Source organism: Mauremys reevesii, linkage group 1 (assembly GCF_016161935.1).
Source record: "Mauremys reevesii isolate NIE-2019 linkage group 1, ASM1616193v1, whole genome shotgun sequence".
Classification (NCBI taxonomy): Eukaryota; Metazoa; Chordata; order Testudines; family Geoemydidae; genus Mauremys; species Mauremys reevesii.
Window position 1 is genome coordinate 98,425,262 of NC_052623.1, and position 20,538 is coordinate 98,445,799.

The 20,538-nt window shown below is 41.3% G+C and overlaps 1 protein-coding gene and 1 long non-coding RNA gene across 12 annotated transcripts in view; one reads left to right on the top strand and one right to left on the bottom strand.

The window, feature by feature from the left end:
- Positions 1-20,538, top strand: part of GPC6 (glypican 6) — a 1,136,844-nt gene that overhangs the window by 373,234 nt on the left and 743,072 nt on the right. The window lies entirely within an intron of this gene.
- On the bottom strand, positions 10,082-16,101 carry LOC120394784. 2 transcript variants are annotated; one of them, XR_005592404.1, is made up of 4 exons: positions 15,470-16,101; positions 14,417-14,502; positions 12,493-12,583; positions 10,082-10,934 (listed from the first exon to the last, which is right to left on the bottom strand). It is a non-coding gene; the product is annotated as an uncharacterized LOC120394784 (long non-coding RNA). The 2 variants fall into 2 exon arrangements; XR_005592405.1 differs by having other exon boundaries at positions 15,467-16,101.

The window sequence follows — 20,538 nt, forward strand, 5'->3', positions numbered from 1 at the left end:
TTAAAAGTTTCATTTTTGTATTTTAAAAATAGTCTTGGAGCATGTGCAATATTCAAAGATGAGTTTGTAAATAGAAGTGAAAATTTAATACCCTCAAGAGCAGCTGTAGGGATTTCTTCCATTTGTGCATGGAAACCAATATAGTCAATAGAATCTGGTGAGTTATGTAGGTTACTAAAAATGCTTGCAGATGATCAATAGTTTGTCACAGATTCAGCTGATTCTTTTTTGTACTCTTGATAATTCGATGCCTTTTTATATGACTACAATGAACAGCTAAGGCTGTGGTGGATTCTCTATCACCTGAAGTCTTTAAATCGAGACTGGATATCTTTTTAAAAGATGCTGTAGCTCAAACAGAAATAATGGGTTTGGTGCAGATATTACTAGATGAGGTTTTTTGGCCTGTCTTATGTAGGAGGTCAGACTAGATGATTGTAATGGACCCTTCTGGCCTTGGAATCTGTACTTTATGAATGTTCTTTTATTTTTTTTGAGAGAGTGCTTGTCATGTGAAGTTCAAGCATTGTCACTGAACAACTGAGCTTCATTTCATAGTCCTTTAATCAGATTCTGCAATTGTTCTGGAGGTATTATTTTTATATGCAAGGAATGTTGAGTCCACTGCAGATATTCCCATGGAATAACATACCCATCACATAGCCTTCATCTTCACTGTAGGGCTACCTATAGTCTGTCTGGGATTTGAAGCAGTTTAAAATGGTAGAGCACTATTTATGCTGTAAGAACAATTAGATTTTTAGACTAATTGGACTGTAAACTCTTTGAGGCTTGGACCATCTCTCTCATTCAGTGTTTGTACAGTGCCTAATGCAGTGGGGTCATGGTCCATGATTAGGGCTTGTAGGCACTACCACAATACACATAATAAAATAAATATAATAATGTGTGGGTGTTTAATGGAACTTGCTATCTAGTACTTGTGTTCATCAAGAGATGCACGTATCAGCAACCAAAATACCTATGTGTCTGTGCATATGTTGAAAATTTTGGCACCAGTGAAACAAAACACATACAAAAAGTCATAAATATGATGGAAGAGGTTTTTAGAAAAAACTTATAAATAACTTAAGCAGTGAAAGCAGCAAAGAGTCCTGTGGCACCTTATAGACTAACAGACCTATTGAAGCATGAGCTTTCATGGGTGAATACCCATTTCGTCAGATGACATGCATCCGACAAAGTGGGTTATTCACCCACGAAAGCTCATACTCCAATAGGTCTGTTAGTCTATAAGGTGCCACAGGACTCTTTGCTGCTTTTACAGAGCCAGATTAACATGGGTACCCCTCTGATACTTAAGCAGTGAATTCAAGGCTGATCTTAGCCTTGTTTTAGGAAAGGACTGGAAGAGCATAAGGGTAATACGCAAAACCTCCACTTTGCATTATGTTCCAGCTCGTTTCATGAGTCTCAAAAATACCACTTCAAACACTTTACATGGATACTAGTTTTCAGTTACAGATGGAGGTGGTAGGTCCACCTATTATTAAGGTTGCCTGACACTTCCCATTAGAGGACCTTGTTTTTAGTTTCTTATAATGTTGACAAACTTTAACCAATTGGGCTGAAATTTTCCATGCTAGGTGTCAAGTTCATGCTTAATTATTTTGGGGAAAATTACAGCCAAAATGGTTCAGCAGTGAGGCTAGAGGCAAATGCAGTGTTTTGCCCATTTAAAATATTCTGGTGACCTTCATTTTGAATAGTTCTAGTGCCCCCTTGCTTTGGAGCAGGGACTTGAAACTTAGCAGGGAGCCAGCCTTTTTGTCCCTGTAAAAATCTGCCCTAAACTGGCTAATTTCATGGACCTTTTAAAAATCACGGTGGTGGTGGTAGTGAACTGGTACTGGTTGGGCAAAGAGACTGGTTAAGGAATTAGGGAGAAGATACTGAGATTGGATGAGGAGCGCAGGGAGAGGAAGATTAAGACTGGGAGCCAAGGACAACCAGGAATGTACATGTGTGGGGGTGGCTGGAGATGAAGGTATGGAAGACAGACAGGTTGTATGAGCAGATGTGGGAAAGAGGGAACTGTGAATGTCTTGGTAACGAACCTGTGACTGGGATGAGAAGCCTGAGGAGTGGAGATTGGGATGGATTACGCAAGGAGAATGAGACTGGGACAAGGAGCTGGGGTGGAGAAGAGTCAGGACAGGTACAAGCACAGGTTGAAGGTGAAAAGGCAGAAGAGACGTGCTTGGAGAGTAAGGGCAGAAGAATCCGGGAACACCAAAGCATACTCTCTCCAGAGCTTAAAACAAAACTCAGGATTTCTGAGGGCTTGTCTTTATGGAGGTACAGTGCATGGCAAGGTGGTTGTAAATCCGTGGTGCACTAGTTGACTGCATACTAACTGGCCACATGGACCCATGCTCCCATGCAGAAAAATTCTGTAGTATACTATGGAACTCTTAACATGAAGTAAGAATGGTCCACGGCTAGATTGTGTGCAGCATGCTGGGGTATAAATCTATGGTGCAATAGCTTGCCACTCAGTAACTCTTTGTATAGATAAGTCCTGAGTCTCACTACTCCTCTGCTGTCAGCAAATACCTATGAAACTCACCGGCAAACAGTCAGATACAGCAGTGGTTCCCAACGCGGTGCCCGCAGGCACCATGGCGCCCACCAGGGCATTTATGTGTGCCCACCTAGTGCCCAGCAGGGGAGAGAAGCTGTGGCCCTGTGCCTGCCAGGGACAGAGTGCTGCGGGATCCAGTGTTCTCTGTCCTCAGGGCTTCTCTCCAGCTTCTCTCTGGATTCATATATTATGTAATATTAAATATGATGTTTTTCATATTATTTAATGTACAAATACAAAATAAGCTTTGAAAAATTGTTGGTGCCTGCCACACTTCTGAAAACATGAATGTGCTACTGGCCACAAAAAGGTTGGGGACCACTGAGGATGACAACCTATTAATGCTATCACATACTCTTAGTGCAAGCAGCACATCTAAAGTTTTCAGCATTGCTGATGGGCAATGTGAGTGACAATATGATACCACATGATGGACTTTATGATTTTTCAGTTAATTTTTTCAAAAACCTGGGAAATTACACATACAACCACCCTACCCTAAATTAAAATAAACATTATTGAGGTAGAAAAGTCAAGTACTCAAAAATTAGGAAATCCCAGAATTAAGGTTGCCTGGGCAACATTAACTTAGCCCACTTGTACATATACATTATCTTGTAATCGTTAATCACATGATCATATGCTATTTTTTCCTCAGGACCCCTGATTCAGTTAGATGAACCTCACTTAATGAGCAACCTTAATACTGGCATTTACTAACTTTTGAGTGCTGGAAGTTGCAAACTAAATTTTCATGTACTGTGTGTTTGTGTGTGTGTAATATAGAAATATTATATGATATGCATAAAACAGGTGCTAATCCTGTAATGTGTTTTGTGTGTTCGGATCTCTGAATTCATATAGAACCCCATTATAATCGCATCCCAACACTCTGTCTCCAATCTGGTGGGAAGGATCAAAGCCTGCCAAGCGTGATCTCAGCTACCCCAGATCCACCCAAGAGATCATTAATTTTTTAATGAACAGCTATGTGAGCTAAGAGACTTCATGATAGCTAGAGACAGATATCTACTGCCCAAGTCTCCATGCCAATGGCTCTGCCTGCTTGTCATATTGCACTGTTATATTTGCAAGTTTCACATTTGTACAGAGGATTCAGTGCTTCATGTCCCCCAAAATCTTGTCCAAGGAAGAATAAGAATAGTGATCATTCTGGGCAAACTGTATTGCAAACCAATAGCAAAATACCTCTATTAGAAATAGACTTGCTAAACATTTGAAAGACGGAATGACAAAAAATTCACAGGAGATCAAGAATATTTGGAGTCTCAGCAGGCATGATTTTCTCTTTTAGTTCAGGGTTTTGAACAGAACTGATCCATGTAGTGATCAGGTGCTTCACATCACTAGTAATTGACAAGCAATCAAGTTCTAATTCTTAGACCCCCCACTGCATACCAGAGCATCTTAAAATATATTATGCTCCCAGTGTAGTTGTAATATTATCATCTTATTATCACCATTTCCCTTGCATGGTGGCTTTGCTGAGCAGCTGTTTCACAGACATGCCAATTTCTTTTAAGTATTGTTCTATCAGCAGCTGAAACCAACCCTATCACAGGGTTTTCCCCTGAATGTTAATGAGCAGACGAGTATCTGTTCAGTGACATTTTCTCGCTAATCCTTTGAGTAACTATAGGCAAGTTACAGAAAGAATTTTATTTCAGCTAAATTGATCTGATACTGATCAAAGAAATGCTGTCTTCTCATCCATATGAAAATCATGGAAAAGGTTTTGTTCTAATAAATTGTATTATAGAAGTGAAAGGGTGTCGGAGAATAGTTGTCAGTAACTTTAGTGGGCATGGCTAGCCTTGAGCAGAATGTGTGAGACATTTAAGAAAAATATCCTGAACAGAATAAAGAAAAAGCTTCATCTGTATCGATCTATCCCTTGACTTATCAAGGTAGTGTCCCAACCTCTTTTTACAGCCATAGAGACCCAGGGATCCTTACGCTTGATGCCATTTATATTCTTTAGAGACCCTTCAGCTGGCGCTGCATATTTTGTAGGGTAAGAAAGAGGGTTATAAAGATAGTCCTAAAAAGCAATGTTAGTAAAAATAACCATCTCTTTTTATCATGTGTTGTTTACGCAGAACTTGTAGATTAGAGTGATTTGTGCATCCTCTGGCATCCTTGGCTAAACAGCAACTCCCTATTAGTAGATTTTGTAACGTAAGGAACCTCCATTGCCAGACACACACTGCTCAAAATAAATTGATCTTAAAAAAGCTAGTATAAAATCAGTTATATAATTAATAATCAAATCCCTTTTCTGCCCAAGACTTCCTGTGTGATCTTGGACAAGTCACTTACATTGTCTGTGTCTTAGTTCCCCTTCTGTAAAATTGGGATTATAGCACTTTGCTACTTCCCAAGGGAGTTGTGAGGCTAAATACATTGAAGATTGGATGTGTCCACATTGCGCTCACAGGGGCCATATAAGTACTTCAGATTGATTGGGTGGGAAAATGCTTTTTTTCATCCATTAAAAACTTTTGAATAATATTTAATCTGGCCTGAAACTCTGAATAAGAAACTTTGGGCCAAATAGGATTTTTTTTAATGTTAAGGGAGTCACTTAGAATGTAAACAGCTTTTCAACCTTAATGGCCCAATCCTGCAAACACGTATGCAGGTGAATAACATTCCTTATGTGAGAACACTGAAGCCACAAGGAACTGCTCATGTGATTGAGGTCTTCTGATGTGTATGGGTCCAGAAACAGGCCCTAATTATGGAATCAGTGTCTTAACTGTTGGCTGTTAATGACAGCTACCGATTTGTAACTTTGAACAAATTACTATAATTTTATTTGTATTGTCAGAGCACTGAGGAGCTCCATTCAGGGACATGATCCCATTGTGCTAGGTGCTTGACAAACACAGAATAAAAGGACAGTCCCTGTCCCAAAGACAAATGATAGATGCCCTCATTTACCTACTTGTAATTCTTTGTCACTAGCTGCTGTCCATTATGTGATATGCACCAAAAATAAATCTTGATCTATGAAGCAGAAATAAGGGTAGCATCTCTAATCTAGGCTGCAAAGCAACAATACCCACCTACCGGATAATGGAAACAGTTGCCTTATTACTTCTTGTTTCTGATTCTTGATATTCATTAAATGGACAAATAGTATTTTTGACATGAATTTCTTAACCAGTGTTATTGTTTTACTGCTGTCCTCCTTACATTATACTTGTATTGCTCTCTAAAGAAGGGATAGCTTAGTGGTTTGAGCATTGGCCTGCTTAACCTAGGGTTAAGCAATCCTGGAGGGGGCCATTTAGGGAACTGGGGCAAAAATCTGTCTTGGGGATTGGTCCTGGTTTGAGCAGAGGGTTGGCTTAGATGACCTCCTGAGGTCCTTTACAGCCCTGATACTTTAGCTGGAAAATTAAAAGCAAACCTTGAAATAATATGGCTGGAAGCAGGAACTCTGGAATCCTAGAAAGCTAGGTGACACAGTAAACCAACATTCTGACATCTCTGCTCATTTCGGACAACTCTCAGTTTTAATATTTCTTTTCTTAAATAATGGCTCCTTGTCCTCTGATTATTTCAGCCCACCTGTTCCACTTCGTTGCACTTGTTTTCTTGGAAACAGCACTTCCCCGGACTGGCAGCAGTATTCCCAGAAATGTCATATTTAGCACTGCAGTGATTGGTTTAAGGATTTAAAAGACAATAAGTGCTTGTGTGCCATGAGTATGCTTTTAATACACCCCTCTAGGTCCAGTTAAATCAGGCCTGGTGATTGTGATGTGATCTCCGGGTGCCTGGGATTGTGAGCCACTTTGTTACCCCTTGCCTCATCAAGACAGAGATTTGCTTGTGCTTAATGGGGTGTCAGCTCCATGACACCACCAGCCTGTTCGCCATGCAAACAATCTCCTCTGCCAATCCTTTCTTTGCCTGGCAGGTTAAGAATAGATGCACCCTAACATCTGAGACCCTCTGAAAACACCCCCCTGTAGTATCCAGCTCCTGTCACTGGACACTCACAGTAATTACCAGGTTTGCTATTCCCAATGAAACAGTAAAGACACAGCTTGACCAGTACAGTTCATGATCAGGCCCTTTATAACATTACAGCACTAAAATATAGTGCTGGCAATCATGAGCTTATTATCAAAGATTAAGATTTGAGAGATGCTGAGTAAGAATAATGGAAACAGAAATGATAACCCATAAACCAAAACATAATATGCAACTCTTGCTCTATACCAGTGTTTCTCAAACTGGGGTCACCGCTTGTGTAGGGAAAGCCCCTGGTGGGCTGGGATGGTTTGTTTACCTGCCCCGTCTGCAGGTCCGGCTGAACACGGCTCCCGCTGGCTGCAGTTCGCCGCTGCAGGCCAATGGGGGCTGCTGGAAGCAGCAGCCAGTGAGTCCCTTGGTCCGCGCTGCTTCCAGCGAACCCCAGCCAGTGGGAGCTGCGATTGGCCGGACCTGTGGACGTGGCAGGTAAACAAACCAGCCCAGCCTGCCAGGGGCTTTCCCTACACAAGCGGCGACCCCTGTTTGAGAAACCCTGCTCTATACTTTTCAGTAGTTACCTTTCCTATTTAATAAGTAGATTTTTCTCCCAAGGATTCAGTCCTTGGCAGAGCTGTTGGTTTCAGTCAGAACCATCACCCAAGCTTTCATGAAGAGTTCAATTTAATAATTGTTACCAGTGCTCACAGCACAGCTTGAGGGATGAAATAATTTTCATGTTAAAAAGTACCACAGGATACCCTAAAAGCCTGGAATCTTTTTTAGAGATTTGCAGGATCTTTCCTTAGTAAATTTGCTGCCTTGGTGTCAGTGGCACCTTGCAATGCTCTGTTCTTTATGTAGTGAGATTCACCCATGTGCAAAGGACCAGGGGTCCCCTTCAGTCAGGGGCGGCTCTAGAGCCCAGCGGGGCAAGCACCTGCCTGGGGCGGCCCTTTCCCAGGGGGGCGGCAGGCTGGGCCGGTGGACCTGCCGCAGTCATGCCGGACCTGCCGCAGGCAGGACTGCGGACGGTTCGCTGGTCCCGCGGCTCGGCTGGACCTCCCGCAGGCATGCCTGCGGCAGCTCAACCGGAGCCGGCGGACCAGCGAACCGCACGCAGCTGCGGGAGGTCCAGCCGAGCCGCGCGACCAGCGGACCCTCCGCAGTCATGCCCGCGGCAGGTCCGCTGCTCCCGCGGCTCGGGGGCGCCTCCCGGGCATGATTGCTTGGGGCGGCCAAATTTGTAGAGCCGCCCCTGCCTTCAGTCTCTCTTCAGCCCTCAAAATAGGGCTTCAAGTGGGAAGTAAGTGGCGTGCAGGTCTTGTGCTGGTCCTCTGTACAAAGGGTGAATTTCATCTTATAATATGTATGCCCAAAGTCAGTACACAGAAAACTGTGGCATCCTGACCATTTTTGAATAATAATTTTAAACAGATCTTTTTAATGGTGCAATCCTCTCCTTTATATTTCTGAACAGGTGTAACTTTATGTAGTTATAGAAGTGTAACTAGTGAGCTGGGCATCTGCATATTTGAGCGGTATATTGCTTGCCACAGGCTTCATCACTGTTGTGGGATTTCATGCATGAATTTAACCATTTCTAAAAAGAAACATTGGAACAAAGTGAAATAGTATCTTAAAAATGTCAAACAAGAGTTCAATCTATTTGATTCTGGCCTCAATCCATGTATTCAAGTCCATGGTATCTGTGGGAGTTCAGGCAAGGATTGAGAAGCATAACGTTGCCCTATCAAATTTTAGGAGTCCCAGTTCCGCAACCCTTTCTTGTCCTTAGGTACTGAGTGCCATTGAAATCAATGGGCTTATTCATGTCTGTAGGAGTTGTAGGACTTGGTTTAGTGTTTGCAGCCATGGTTAAAGGAGGAAGACTATTTACGATGTACCGTAGGAAGAATCTTTTTTTATTGTTGATTATATTACATTCATGTGTGAACCTACATTCCTTCTGGCACCTACAACTCCCTACTGAACTCAAAGGAGACTTCAGAGTGCAGGAAGAATGTGTAATCAGGCCCATCAAACACACAGCTTGAAGGGAAGCGATGTTAATATCCATAGCAATAAGCATTTTTCCGGCTTTAAATAAAATGTCCAAAGGGCTTAGTTAGATCGATGTACCACTTTTCTGGACCCCTTTTGCAAACACCTTAATTAGAAGATATACTATTATGATGTCAGAAAGACATATGATGCTGATCATGTCTGTGTCAGTACTTTTAGAATAATCTGGATTACAGTTTCCTTGGGAAACCTGACACTACTTTATATATACTAAGATAAAAGAAGGATTTGTTAAAATTTATTCTATATTGATTTTTATACTACCTGGAGCATAAACCAATGCTATACGAAAAATAAAAATCAAGACATAGTAGGGCATCTTGACATGGTAAATAATTAAGGAAATAATTTTACACCTTCAATAAAGAATTGTACATAAAGAATGAAGTACGCCTAAAGCTCAAAAGAGGCCTCTTTCATATCCTTCGTATTGCAGGTGAACATCAAACTCATGTTTTGATCTTTCTACACCATTACTAGAAAAACTGGAGCAAGATTCTGATGTGCATATTGGAAATGTAGTCAGAGAGAGAAAGGGAAAGCAATATTTGCTTTGTAGCAAATAATAAAAGGAAGCATTGATCAATAAAATCTTTTATTAGCTTAAAATACTGGAAGATCATGTAGAAGCAACAAAAATGGATGGGATAAAATGGTATTGTTAGAGATTATTGTTGTGCAAATGAGGAATCTTTATTTCTGTCTTAGGCTTGTACCAATGGCACTGATGTCCTATATATTTTTCTTGTTAATTTCTCTCCTGCTAAGCTAAAACCTTACATTTCATTCCAACATTAGATTTCTTTTATCAATATAATGAATATGATTAGGGCTTTTGTGGGAGATCTCCGGATTCTCCGAGAATACTGGATATGGCAGTATATGAACCAGTGTCACAAAGTGACCCTTAGTGTGATATTCAGACATAGTAGCAGCCAATTTCAAATCAACTAAAATATTTTGTCCTTTTAAATTAGATCTAAGCATTTTTTTTCTGCTAAAAGGAATAGGGAAAATGGGTGAAACAATTATGTCACAATTATTCCAGCAGCTAAGACAATTATTCTTAGCAGTTTTTGGAGATGAAATACCCAGAGCTATGTCTGACGTAGTTATTTTATTTTGCTATATGATTTCAAAGTTGACCTCTGAGGACCTAGAAGCCTTACAGGTCACTGGCAAAATCAGACAGGAGGAAGAAAAGAAACAAATAGGACATGTATCAGAGGGGTAGCCGTGTTAGTCTGGATCTGTAAAAGCAACAAAGAATCCTGTGGCACCTTATAGACTAACAGACGTTTTGCAGCATGAGCTTTCGTGGGTGAATACCTTCTTCTTCGGTTCCGAAGAAATAGGACATGTGACTTGTGAAAGCAATCACAAGTGTCTTCTTAATGCATGTGCAGTTGTGGCACAAATAGCATCAAATGAAGGTAAATCAGCACATTGACTTGATTGTTTTTGCCAAACAGCAGTTTTCAGGTTCTTAGTAAGTAAGGGGCAGGCCCTGCATCTCTTAGGGAATTAGTTCTTAGCCTATTAAAAAGCTCTTAACAGACTGTCCAAATGAAATTGCACATTATCACTTTTGCTAATAGACCACCTATGAACATCTGTGGGGAGTTTTGCAATAACTTTTCAGCTTTTGTTTGTTAAACATGCCAGGACTAATGGAGAATCATATTTACATAGTGCCGGAGCATTGACCAAACATCTCTTCCTACTGTCTTGCTGTAGAAGGCACATCAGGAAACAGGTCTTGGTTTTATCTAGAAGTACTGAGCTTCGCAGCTTAAACAGGCCAACCTCTCTAATTGGACTAAAGCAATATTTACTCATTAGATAACACAGAAGAACGACCTCTTCACCAGGTCTGTTGCTTCACTGTCTCAACAGTTCCCTTTTTCTCCTAATTGGAGAGAATGGCATCTTTCACAATTAAAATTGCCATTAACTTCCAGCTGCCAACTTTACTATAAACCATACTAGTAGGTCACAAAGTTCACGGTTCACAGCTTGTACGGGTGGGAAAAGGCTAAAAAAGGAAATCTACTTTTGCCTCCAGTAGGGTTCCTTCCCTGAAGCCATTAGCAATAGATGTTCAAAAGACATTGCGGGGAAGGATTCTCATTTTGTATACTGATGGAGCGGTGCTCACAGTTGCGCCAGATGCTCGTGCTGCTATGTGGATTAGGATGCTTCTGTAGTTGTAGTTGCTGTTCCTTGCAAAATCATGTTGCTGAAATTCAAGGCACAAATATCATTAATTAGATACGGAGAACTCTTTATGACCAATTATGCAGTCAACATGTATAGTTTTGGCCTAGACCATAAAATGTGTACATTAAATGTCATGTAATAGGCTTTTCTCTTAACAATGGAAGATGCATGTGAGGTAGGGGGTGAGGAAAGAAGCTAGAAATGACAGATTCATAAGTGAGCATACAATATATAAAAATGTAAAATGTCTAAAAAAAAATTTACAAAAGTTTGTGTTTTCCTTGTCAGAATGACAGAACCAGTTTTCATATTTACTTATTACCATACTCTCTGCTTTTCTCTTACAAACGCTTCAGGAACTGGATACAGCAGAGTTTGCCAAATTTAAGACTCTCTACTCCATGATTAGACTTTACTAAGTCTTCTGACATCTTCCTTTTTTCTGACACTATCACCTTATTCTGGCTAAGAGCAAGTGCCGCATATATATTATTCACAGAGGTGGGGAACAAATGTAGGAGCAACCATTTCTTTGTCTTAAAGGAACGGAAATTAGAAATGGAAACAACCTATTAAATCATCTTGTTCAAACCCTTATCAGTGTGGGATTACTCTTTAAAGTATACTCTTGAGTATTTTGTCCAGCCCAGTTTTAGAAGATTCACACAATGGATGACTACCACTTCCTTTTAACAAATATCCATAGATTAAGCCCTAAATTTCTCCTACTTTTCAGCCTTTGTGTTTTTTATTGAGTGATTTCTTTTTCCATCAGAAGAACAAGTATTTTAAAAAGATTAATGAATGTAAGCCTTCCAACTCCCTGTGACCATTTTGTAATTGGGGAAACTGAATCTAATAGAGGTGAAATGATTTTCCCCAGGTCATGCAAGTTGGTAGCAGCAGGTCTGGAAAGAGAACCCAGCTCTGCTGACTTGCAGGCCTGTGGTTGTTTCCTATGCACTTTGTTTCAATCTCTAAAATAAATTATCTCCCTCCTTGAAGTTTCATTTTCCCTCATAATTCAGTGCTTCCATCACTTCAATCAGTTTTGCTTCTCTTTCTATATTTCTTCAAGGTGCTTACAGTTTGTTAGTGCTGCAACGTCCCAGACCTGCACACTATATTCTGCACGGAGTGTCAGCAATGCCATAAAAAGAGGAACTGCCATCTCCTATGTCCATGATTTGATACGTTTTCTTATCCGGAAACTAAATTGAAGTTTATTTTGCTGCAACATTGCATTGCAAGTTCACAGCAAATTTGTTGCCCCAGGGTAGTTTTTGGCATCATTTCAACCTTTGTCCTCAAGAAATAACTTTCTATTTCAGTCTTGGCTTTTTTACCTTAGCTGTATTTGTTTGCATTTTTCCAGGTGGAATCTATTTTGTTTTCTGCCAATGTTTCTAATTACATAAGGCCTCTTGGTCTTATTTCTTTGTCTTCATTGGTGGTTGTAACATACCTCCCATTTTGGTATCATCTATAGATATAATTAATGTGCTATTTACTCCTCCTTCCAGGTGATTAATAAATAGGTCCTTAAAACAACAACAAGAACAAACAAAAAATCTCACCCATGAATTACACTGCAGGGCAACACCAGCAAACTCCACTCTCCAACTTTCCCCCAGTAATTTGTGTCTTGTACTGCCAAGCTTTCTTCTTCTAGACAATACAAGATCATAGAAAGTCCATCATAAATCCTGTTATCTCAAATGGAGTTTCCCAAACACATCAATCCAAACACACACTGGTTTAGATAAAACAATAAAACAAGTTTATTAACTATGGAAAGAAAGATTTTAAGTGATTACAAGTAATGAAGCATAAAAATCAGAATTGGTTTAAAAAAATTAACTAATACCTAACTTAACAAGCTAAATGAATTCAAAGCAAAGGTCACTCTGACCACATGCTTCAGCAATTTTACTATCTGGATTCCTTTTGACCAGGACCCATCCCCCAGTTCAGTGTTACTTTCCTTGTCCTTCAGGTCATTTTGATGCCATGGGCAGAGAGAAAGGGAGGAATATTTTGAGGGCATCTGTTCTCCTTTCTTATAGCTTTCTTTTTCGTTGAAAATCATCTCCAGCTGAGGAGCAGGAGACAAAGTCTATGGAGAAGAGAACCTGCAGCTGTTTCTTTGCCAAGATGTACATGTCTGGTTTAAATCCTTTTTTTCCTGCCAAAGGATGGCCACTCAACCTGGTGAGAGTCCATTTGATCTTAGTAATACCTGGCTCAGATGTCCATTTGCCTTTTGTTCTAAATAACTGGTTTGTGGTGTTTTTTGGAGACTTGGAACATGTCTCAGTAATATTATACAGTAGAATCTTATAACTTGACATACAATATTTCCACACACATTTTACCAGGACAATAATGTTCAGCAAATTGAGTTTTCAAACGATACCTCACAATGCATACTTTGTACAAAATTTGTACAAAGTCTTGTGAAAGGGATGAGCATAAGGGTACAGGATGTCCCAGTGACCTGTCTATAAAATTGTGAATACACACTACAGTACAGTTGCAACATTTCATGTCTGTTAGACAGATCCTCTTGGCTATGCGCATTCTGTGTAAGTTCCTTTATGAGAGATTTTTTGTTGCAGTTTCCCAAAACCTTGTATTTACCTTATTCCCACACTCAATCGGAAACTAATTATCCTCATGTCATTCATTGGTGAACAGCTGTAAACTCAGTGCAAAATATTTTTTACCCACAAAGGAAGCAAGGCACTGACTCTTATGTTTAAGCTGGAGACAGATTGTTAGGCACAGATTGTTAGTCAATCTCCCTCTCCCTCCAAGGTATGAGTAAAGCTCATTCTTGAAAATCATGCACATGCCAGAACACAGACGCATACGAAGTATGCACTTAGTTAAGTGTATATTCATCTTGTGGCAGCAGCTGCTCTTCAGTGTCTCTTCTCACCTTTTGTTCTGAGCCTTATAGTTGTTCAAGAAAATACACTGGTATCTCAGCTCTCAGTGGGTGGTGGCTGTTACAAATATATTCATATAAACATACATATGTAGCTGTTTGTGTTTTAATGGTAACCACAGTATTTTATAATATTCTACAGTGTTATTTAACACTTTAGCTCTGTAGGTGTCCATTTGGTGTGGTATAAATAATTTTCTGCTTTGTGTGTGTGTGTGTGTGTGTGTGTAATATTTGGAATAGAACTATGCTATGACATGATCATGTTACATGTAGTGGCAAAATTATATTCCAGCCATTTGATCTGCTCAGGACTGAAAGCGAGAACCCAGAAGCTGAGTAGTGTTGTAGATCTGATCTATTTGCACCACAGAAATCTTAGTTTGGAATAGACAAGAAAAAGAAATGTAAACCAATACACACACACAATGTATCTCTTCTATCTATACTGGAGTGGTCAAACCACAGCTCGTGAGCCACATGCGGCTCTTTTAAAGTTAAAGTGAGGCTCACGGAGTCCCTCAGCTGCCATTCACCCATTCTCTACTTACCAGACTGGGAGAGGGGGAGCTCAGGGCTTCTGCCCTGTGGTGGGATGGTGAAGCTAGGGGCTTCTGCCAGAGATGACTGGTGCCTGCTGAGAGTGGAGGGACACAATTTAAAGATTTGACCCCTGCTACAGCTTGAGTAATGCCCCCTCAGGCACACGTCATCTCTTACTCTCAACAGTCCCCCACTCCAACTCCCAGCTCTTTGTCACTGCCTGTCCCCATGGCCTCAATTCCCAGCTTGCTGGCTCCGGCAGCTGTTGCACGAAGGGGGCGGAGGCACCATATGACCAAGCAGGGCCAGCAAACCCTGGAAAAAATCTGGGGAGGCATGTGACTCTACGTGGCCCCGCACGCACCCCCTCCACGCATCACCTCTGGTTTCTGACCAGTGGGGGGGGAGGAGTCTCGGGGCTTCAGCCCCATGGGGCATGCCTCTGGGGCTTGGAGATTCAGAAGGAGTGGGATGTCCCTCCTGCGGGGCTGGAGCCCTGAGCCCCCACAGGTGCCTCCTGAACTTCTGAAGATTGTCATATGCAGCTTGGAGCATCAGGAAGTTTGGCCACCCCTGATTTATATAAATGTGTGTATATATTCTTTCTGCACCTGCAATTAGATAACAAGTAGTAGATGTGTATTTGTACTTTTGCAAAAAAAAATCCTAAGTGTCCATTCAGTCAGTTGACAGAGTGGGATACATGTGATTAGCTTGATGGCTGGCATTGCACCTGCTTGTACAGCATTTAGCTCTGAGCTATCTTGCATCTTAAGGTTCAGTCTGTGGTGGATTGAAGAGAATCAGCATGTCATATCGGAGGTTTTCCTCTTGAAATATTTGTGCTAAGAATACCAAAATAAATGTTCTGACATCCGGTATGCAGCTATTGCTTGAAGAGAGCTTATTGAAAGGCATTCCTGTTAAAATCAGTAACATTTGTGCATGATGTGTATACATACTGTGTGAAATATGTATTATGCATGTGTATACATATAATATATTTATATACATAGATTAATTATCCATTATGAACATGTGACAAGGTTGGATCTCACCACCACAGCGCCTCCGGCTGGTTGCTCCAGGAATTAGCTCAGTCCAGTGGAACACCCTCTCCTGGTGGCGTCCCGTCCGTTGTCTCGCCCTCGGTTGGCGTCTGAGCCCACGTCGCTCTTCAGTTTGCAGCGTCCTCTTCCAGACCACTGCCCTCTGGCAGTGCCCCTTAGTCCATCCACACCCCCTTCCGGGAGAGGAGGGGGTTGATCAGCAGTCTCTCTGCACCCCAGCCACCATGTACAACCACCCCCCCCCAAAGTCTAATCCCTCTCAGGGATCTGGCGTGGTCTGTTCTGGCTGCTCCCCACAGCCGATGGCGGGGTGTACTGCAAGGCGGGAAGGGATGGATCCAGGCCCGCCCTCTACTCTGGGTCCCAATCCAGGGACCCTCTAGTGGCAGCCGTCCTGCCCTCCTCCTCTCCCTCCATCTGTCCACATCCCTGGGCCACTTCCCCTTCGGCCCCTCATACCAGCTAGGCCCTTCCCCTCAGGACCTGCAGCCTGTCAGATACCGGGCTGGAGTTCCCTTCTGTTCCCCTGGTCTGCCCAGCACTGCGCTGTCCCTGGTGCTAGTCTCCCACCTTTGGAGACTGACCTTCCCCTCTGGAAGGCCTGGGACAGACTGTCTGCTCCCTTCCTGAGCAGCCTTTTGATAGGGCTGAGCCGGGCCCTGATTGGCTGCCTCCAATCTGGGCTCTGATTGGCTCCCAATAAGCCCTTTTCTAATTGGTTCCCTGTCTGCACAGGCACACTGGCCTACTGCAGCCTAAATACTCAGGGAGTGGGGCAGCTGCCCCACTGCAGAACATAACTGTATTTTATGAATTACTGTAACTTTTTACAGTAAGGAGGGTTGCTAATCAAACAACCTCAGAGTGAATGTGTAGAACTTCAAAACTGCCTGAAGCTGAAAAAGACTTTGGGTGATTATTACTAAGTAGTTTGAGTTGGCTTGTTGTGATTTCAGGTTTTGTTTTTGGAAATAAAACAAGTCCTGAGGAAAGGAATGTGAAGTGATCTCTGTGATTGGGTCTTTATTTTTTTCTTCCCTGGCTGGTGAGTTTGTGCACCAGCTTACAGTAAGCAAGAGATATCTCCTACTACCCTTTCTCTCTGGATGAAGTCCTAAAAAAGTGACAAGATCTACATGATATTCTGAAGAGCAACAGACTCAGGCTTTGTCAGCTTCCTCTGGCTCCAAGAGCCTTGTACTTGATAGTGCCCTGTCTCCAATATCCAGATGTCCAAATTCAGAGACTGCTAGCAGAAGCAGTCCAGATGCTGTGATTGTGCATAGGGATGGTGGCCATATATTGGGTTGTCAGGACCCAAACCATAAAGCAATTTTTAAAATCAAAATCAATATTTTATATTGGTCCAGAAGCAAATAGAAAGCAAATATTAAAATAAGATAAAGTGTGTGTTGGAAGTAGTATCAGGACTGGAATTCAACCCAGTGTCAGTCAAGGGGAATTGGTTTGTGTAGAGAACCAAGAAGTTGTCTTCCCGTTCTATTAAAACTTTGACTAAGCCCCTATTTCACTCAGAAGCTCTTTGTGCAGTCCTGTGCCTCAGTCCTTTGCTGTGGTTTTATCTGTTCACTTTTCTCTTTTTGCACTACCCCCAAGATCAGATTCCTTCAATTCTTTAACCCAGTTTATCCTGGGAGGCTTACTCCCTGCCATTGATAGGCAATGATCCCACGGGGACTAGATCACTTCTAAGCTGCCCCAATGCCACACTGTTCAAATTCTGCCCTCGGGTATTTGATCCTTGGCTCCTTGTTATTTATAGGCTGGGATGCTTTCTGCAACTGGTTATCACTTGCATCTCTTACCTGTGGTTCACCTTTCAATATTGGCGTAGACAAGGTAGCCTCTATCCTGATTGACCCCGGGCCACCTCCATTGATTTTTCTCCCCCTCTGCACTCTTGGACCTTGTCATGGAGTGCAGATGTGCCATCTCCATCTGTTTAACCTCCACCAGAGTCTGGGCCTTTCCTCAATCAGGTGAAAGCCTCTCAATTGAGGTAGCAAAGACTTTTGGCTAAGTAATCCTGGCGCCTCAACCAACTCAGACCATAGGTCTGGCTGACCTATCCTGTTGGTATATCACAAGGAAAATACAGTTTGTTTTGATTTGACCTGTTTCAACAGGGAGTTGAAATTCCTCTCTGAGTTCAGGTTTCATCTACTTCAGCTTTCTGGGGTCTAATTGCATTTGGGGTTTCCCATCTTTTTCAAAGCTCTTTACTTACAGAGACCAATTTATAGACAGATTATTTGTCATTAGGACCTGCCTACTTGTGGTCCATAATCTCTGCATACATGGATCAAAAGTTTCCCTGTATTAAAATAGCATTTTAGATTATTAAAAGTTGAAAAGATTGCAACACTATGCACCTCACTGCTCGATTAATAAATGCTGATTTTACCTAGCAGAAACACAGCAGATGAAATGTTTTTTTCCTATGTATTTCCTTTACATTATGTACATTTCGTTTGACTTGCAGACCTCCATTATGTTGAACACACCATCAGTGTGCTACATTAAGTACATCAATCCAAGGAATAACATTACATTGCTATCTGGTTACTAAAGGCTTCTGCTGTGCCTTTAATGTAGTAAAACACCACCAATGGGATTTTAATGGCTCTTTATCACAGCTGGGCTGTGGTAATAAAAAAAAAGTATAGTAATAAATGCATCAAGATTGCAAATACACACGTTCTCCTTGTATGTGACTGAGAACAGTGATGAATCCAAATATGTGGAAAATATAATTAGAATATTTTGATTTACAGTGAGGCAGTAACACTGTTTTCAATCTCACTGCAAGTAAACTTGGTTCACTTCAGATTTTAATGTTCCAGAAAATCCATATTAGGAACATTTTATAGACACAATAATATACCTTGGAAATTTATGGTTTCCAGATCAAATCTCTGGTGTCTCTCTTTCAAGATGAGTTGTCCTCATCATGTGTGCTAATAAAGTCATCTGCTTTAGAGCTATAAGATTATTAGGAAGCAGAAATCCTTCTATTTTCAGATTCATTGAAACTATTGTTAAAATGTGGAAATGGAGACCTGCAGTATATCTTTATCAATAACTGCTATGACTGTCTTTCTGGCCCCTTCATAATTATAGAGGCTGTAACAACTTTGAGTCACACGCCACCTTTAATCAGGCTTATTTGATATCTGGTGCTTTTTCAATGTCAAATTATGGGAGCCTCAGTTATATGCCATTCTGTGTGTCCCAAGATACTAAGGGCTCATCATACACTGATATAATAATATGTAAATGATAAAAAGAAATAATGTTCAAATGTGGGTGCCACTAAAGAATTGTCACCACATATGACACCAGTGCTCCAGGATCTGCACTGGCAATCTATTGGCCTCCCAGCAGAGTCTAAAGTGTGGTTCTGACTTATAAAGCCATAATGGCCTTGGCCTGAGCTACCTGAGGAATGGTCTGTGTCCCTGTACCGTACTGCCACAACTGAGTCAAGAGGAACGCTTGAATTGGATCTGCACCCCTCATTATAAAATTCTAGAGCTTGCTCTCCCACCTGGTCCTTTCTAAGTTTAAAAATGGTCAGCTGCTTGAAGAGGACATGTCTATATGCATTTTCTCTATCTGATAGTGTGTATATATACAATTCCTCTATCTATCTAAAGCGTATATGTGTATATTTAGTTGTATATAAAAATAGCTATAAAAAGTGAAATAACACTTCATGTCAGCAAAGAGGGTACCAGGTTTCTCATCTTTCATAAATTTGTTGTACATCAACTTTTGTTCTGCTGCAGACCTGCCAGTGGATCAGTTAGCAAGAACATTACCAAACATAGCTGTGGGGTGCATATGTGCAATACCTACCTCAGAGACTTTACAATTGCTGCTATAAAGTCTTTCACTCTGTGGGTATTTAATGTAGTTTGAAGCAAGCTTAATGCCATTTTTGCTTGCAAGTGGCAGAGTTTGTCAGATTCTCTGTAGTTTAAAATCACATTTAATGCTCATATAAGCAGTGTTAAACAAGGTGGCAACTGTTTGGATCTCCTCACATTGCATTTTACAGAACCGTCTGGTAAGAGGAGCTGCTTGCGGACAAAGTGACACATTTTCTGCTTTCATTAATTTCACATGAGCACAGCGGTCACGTAGAGAATACGTTATAAAGCTCTTACATCCACCTTTAAGAAGACTGCCCTTATCACAAATTTTCTTATGTGAACTGTAAATTACACAGCTGCCTTCCCTGTCAGTGTCAATGAGACAATTCTGTTCTGTTTGCTCCATTCCTACTCAGCCCCACTGGTCATCCTCCCCTCTGACTGAGAACTTAGTGCTGCTGGGCCTGATGTCACTCAGTCTGCCTCCAGCCTCCCCTGCTATCCTTGACTGGTGGAAAAGAAGCCTGACCTTTTTTCTTGGCCAGATGGTACCATTACTTTTCCTGAGCTTCTGGGCAGTAGGATTTCCTCAGCCTGTTACATACATGCACCTCCCCCGACCTCTTATTGTCATCCACGCTACTTGGTTATTTCCAGCATACTATGATTTCTTCCAGGTATTATTCCAGTCTTAGACCAGGTAATATTTATGAAAGCTGTGTCCTTGTTTTGATATTTGACCTTCCCCTTCAGCTAAATGTGGTGCCACAGAGCAGCATGTGGTGTCTGGGATAAAGTTTAAAAATCAATCTGCTTAATGTTATCCTTGTGTAGCTTTCCTTCTATTCTGTCTAGCATTGCTTCCTGGCTATTTGTAAGGAAATATTGGATTGTTGAAACGGCAGAATGACACTGCAGAAACTGTGCTCCAGAACAAGCCTTGACTATTTTGAGCAAACTCAATGGTGCTGAAATTCACACTGTAATAGGCAAAGTGATAATTGGATATTTATAATGAAGACATCTTCTACTTGAGTTAATAGAACTGCTGTGCCTTTCATTCTTCTGGTTTAGTTGCAGTTGTTCAATGACTAACATCTCAGTTTGAATTCCATTTTCTCCTCCATCTCTGCATATCTGTGTACTGTGGTAAATGGTATTATT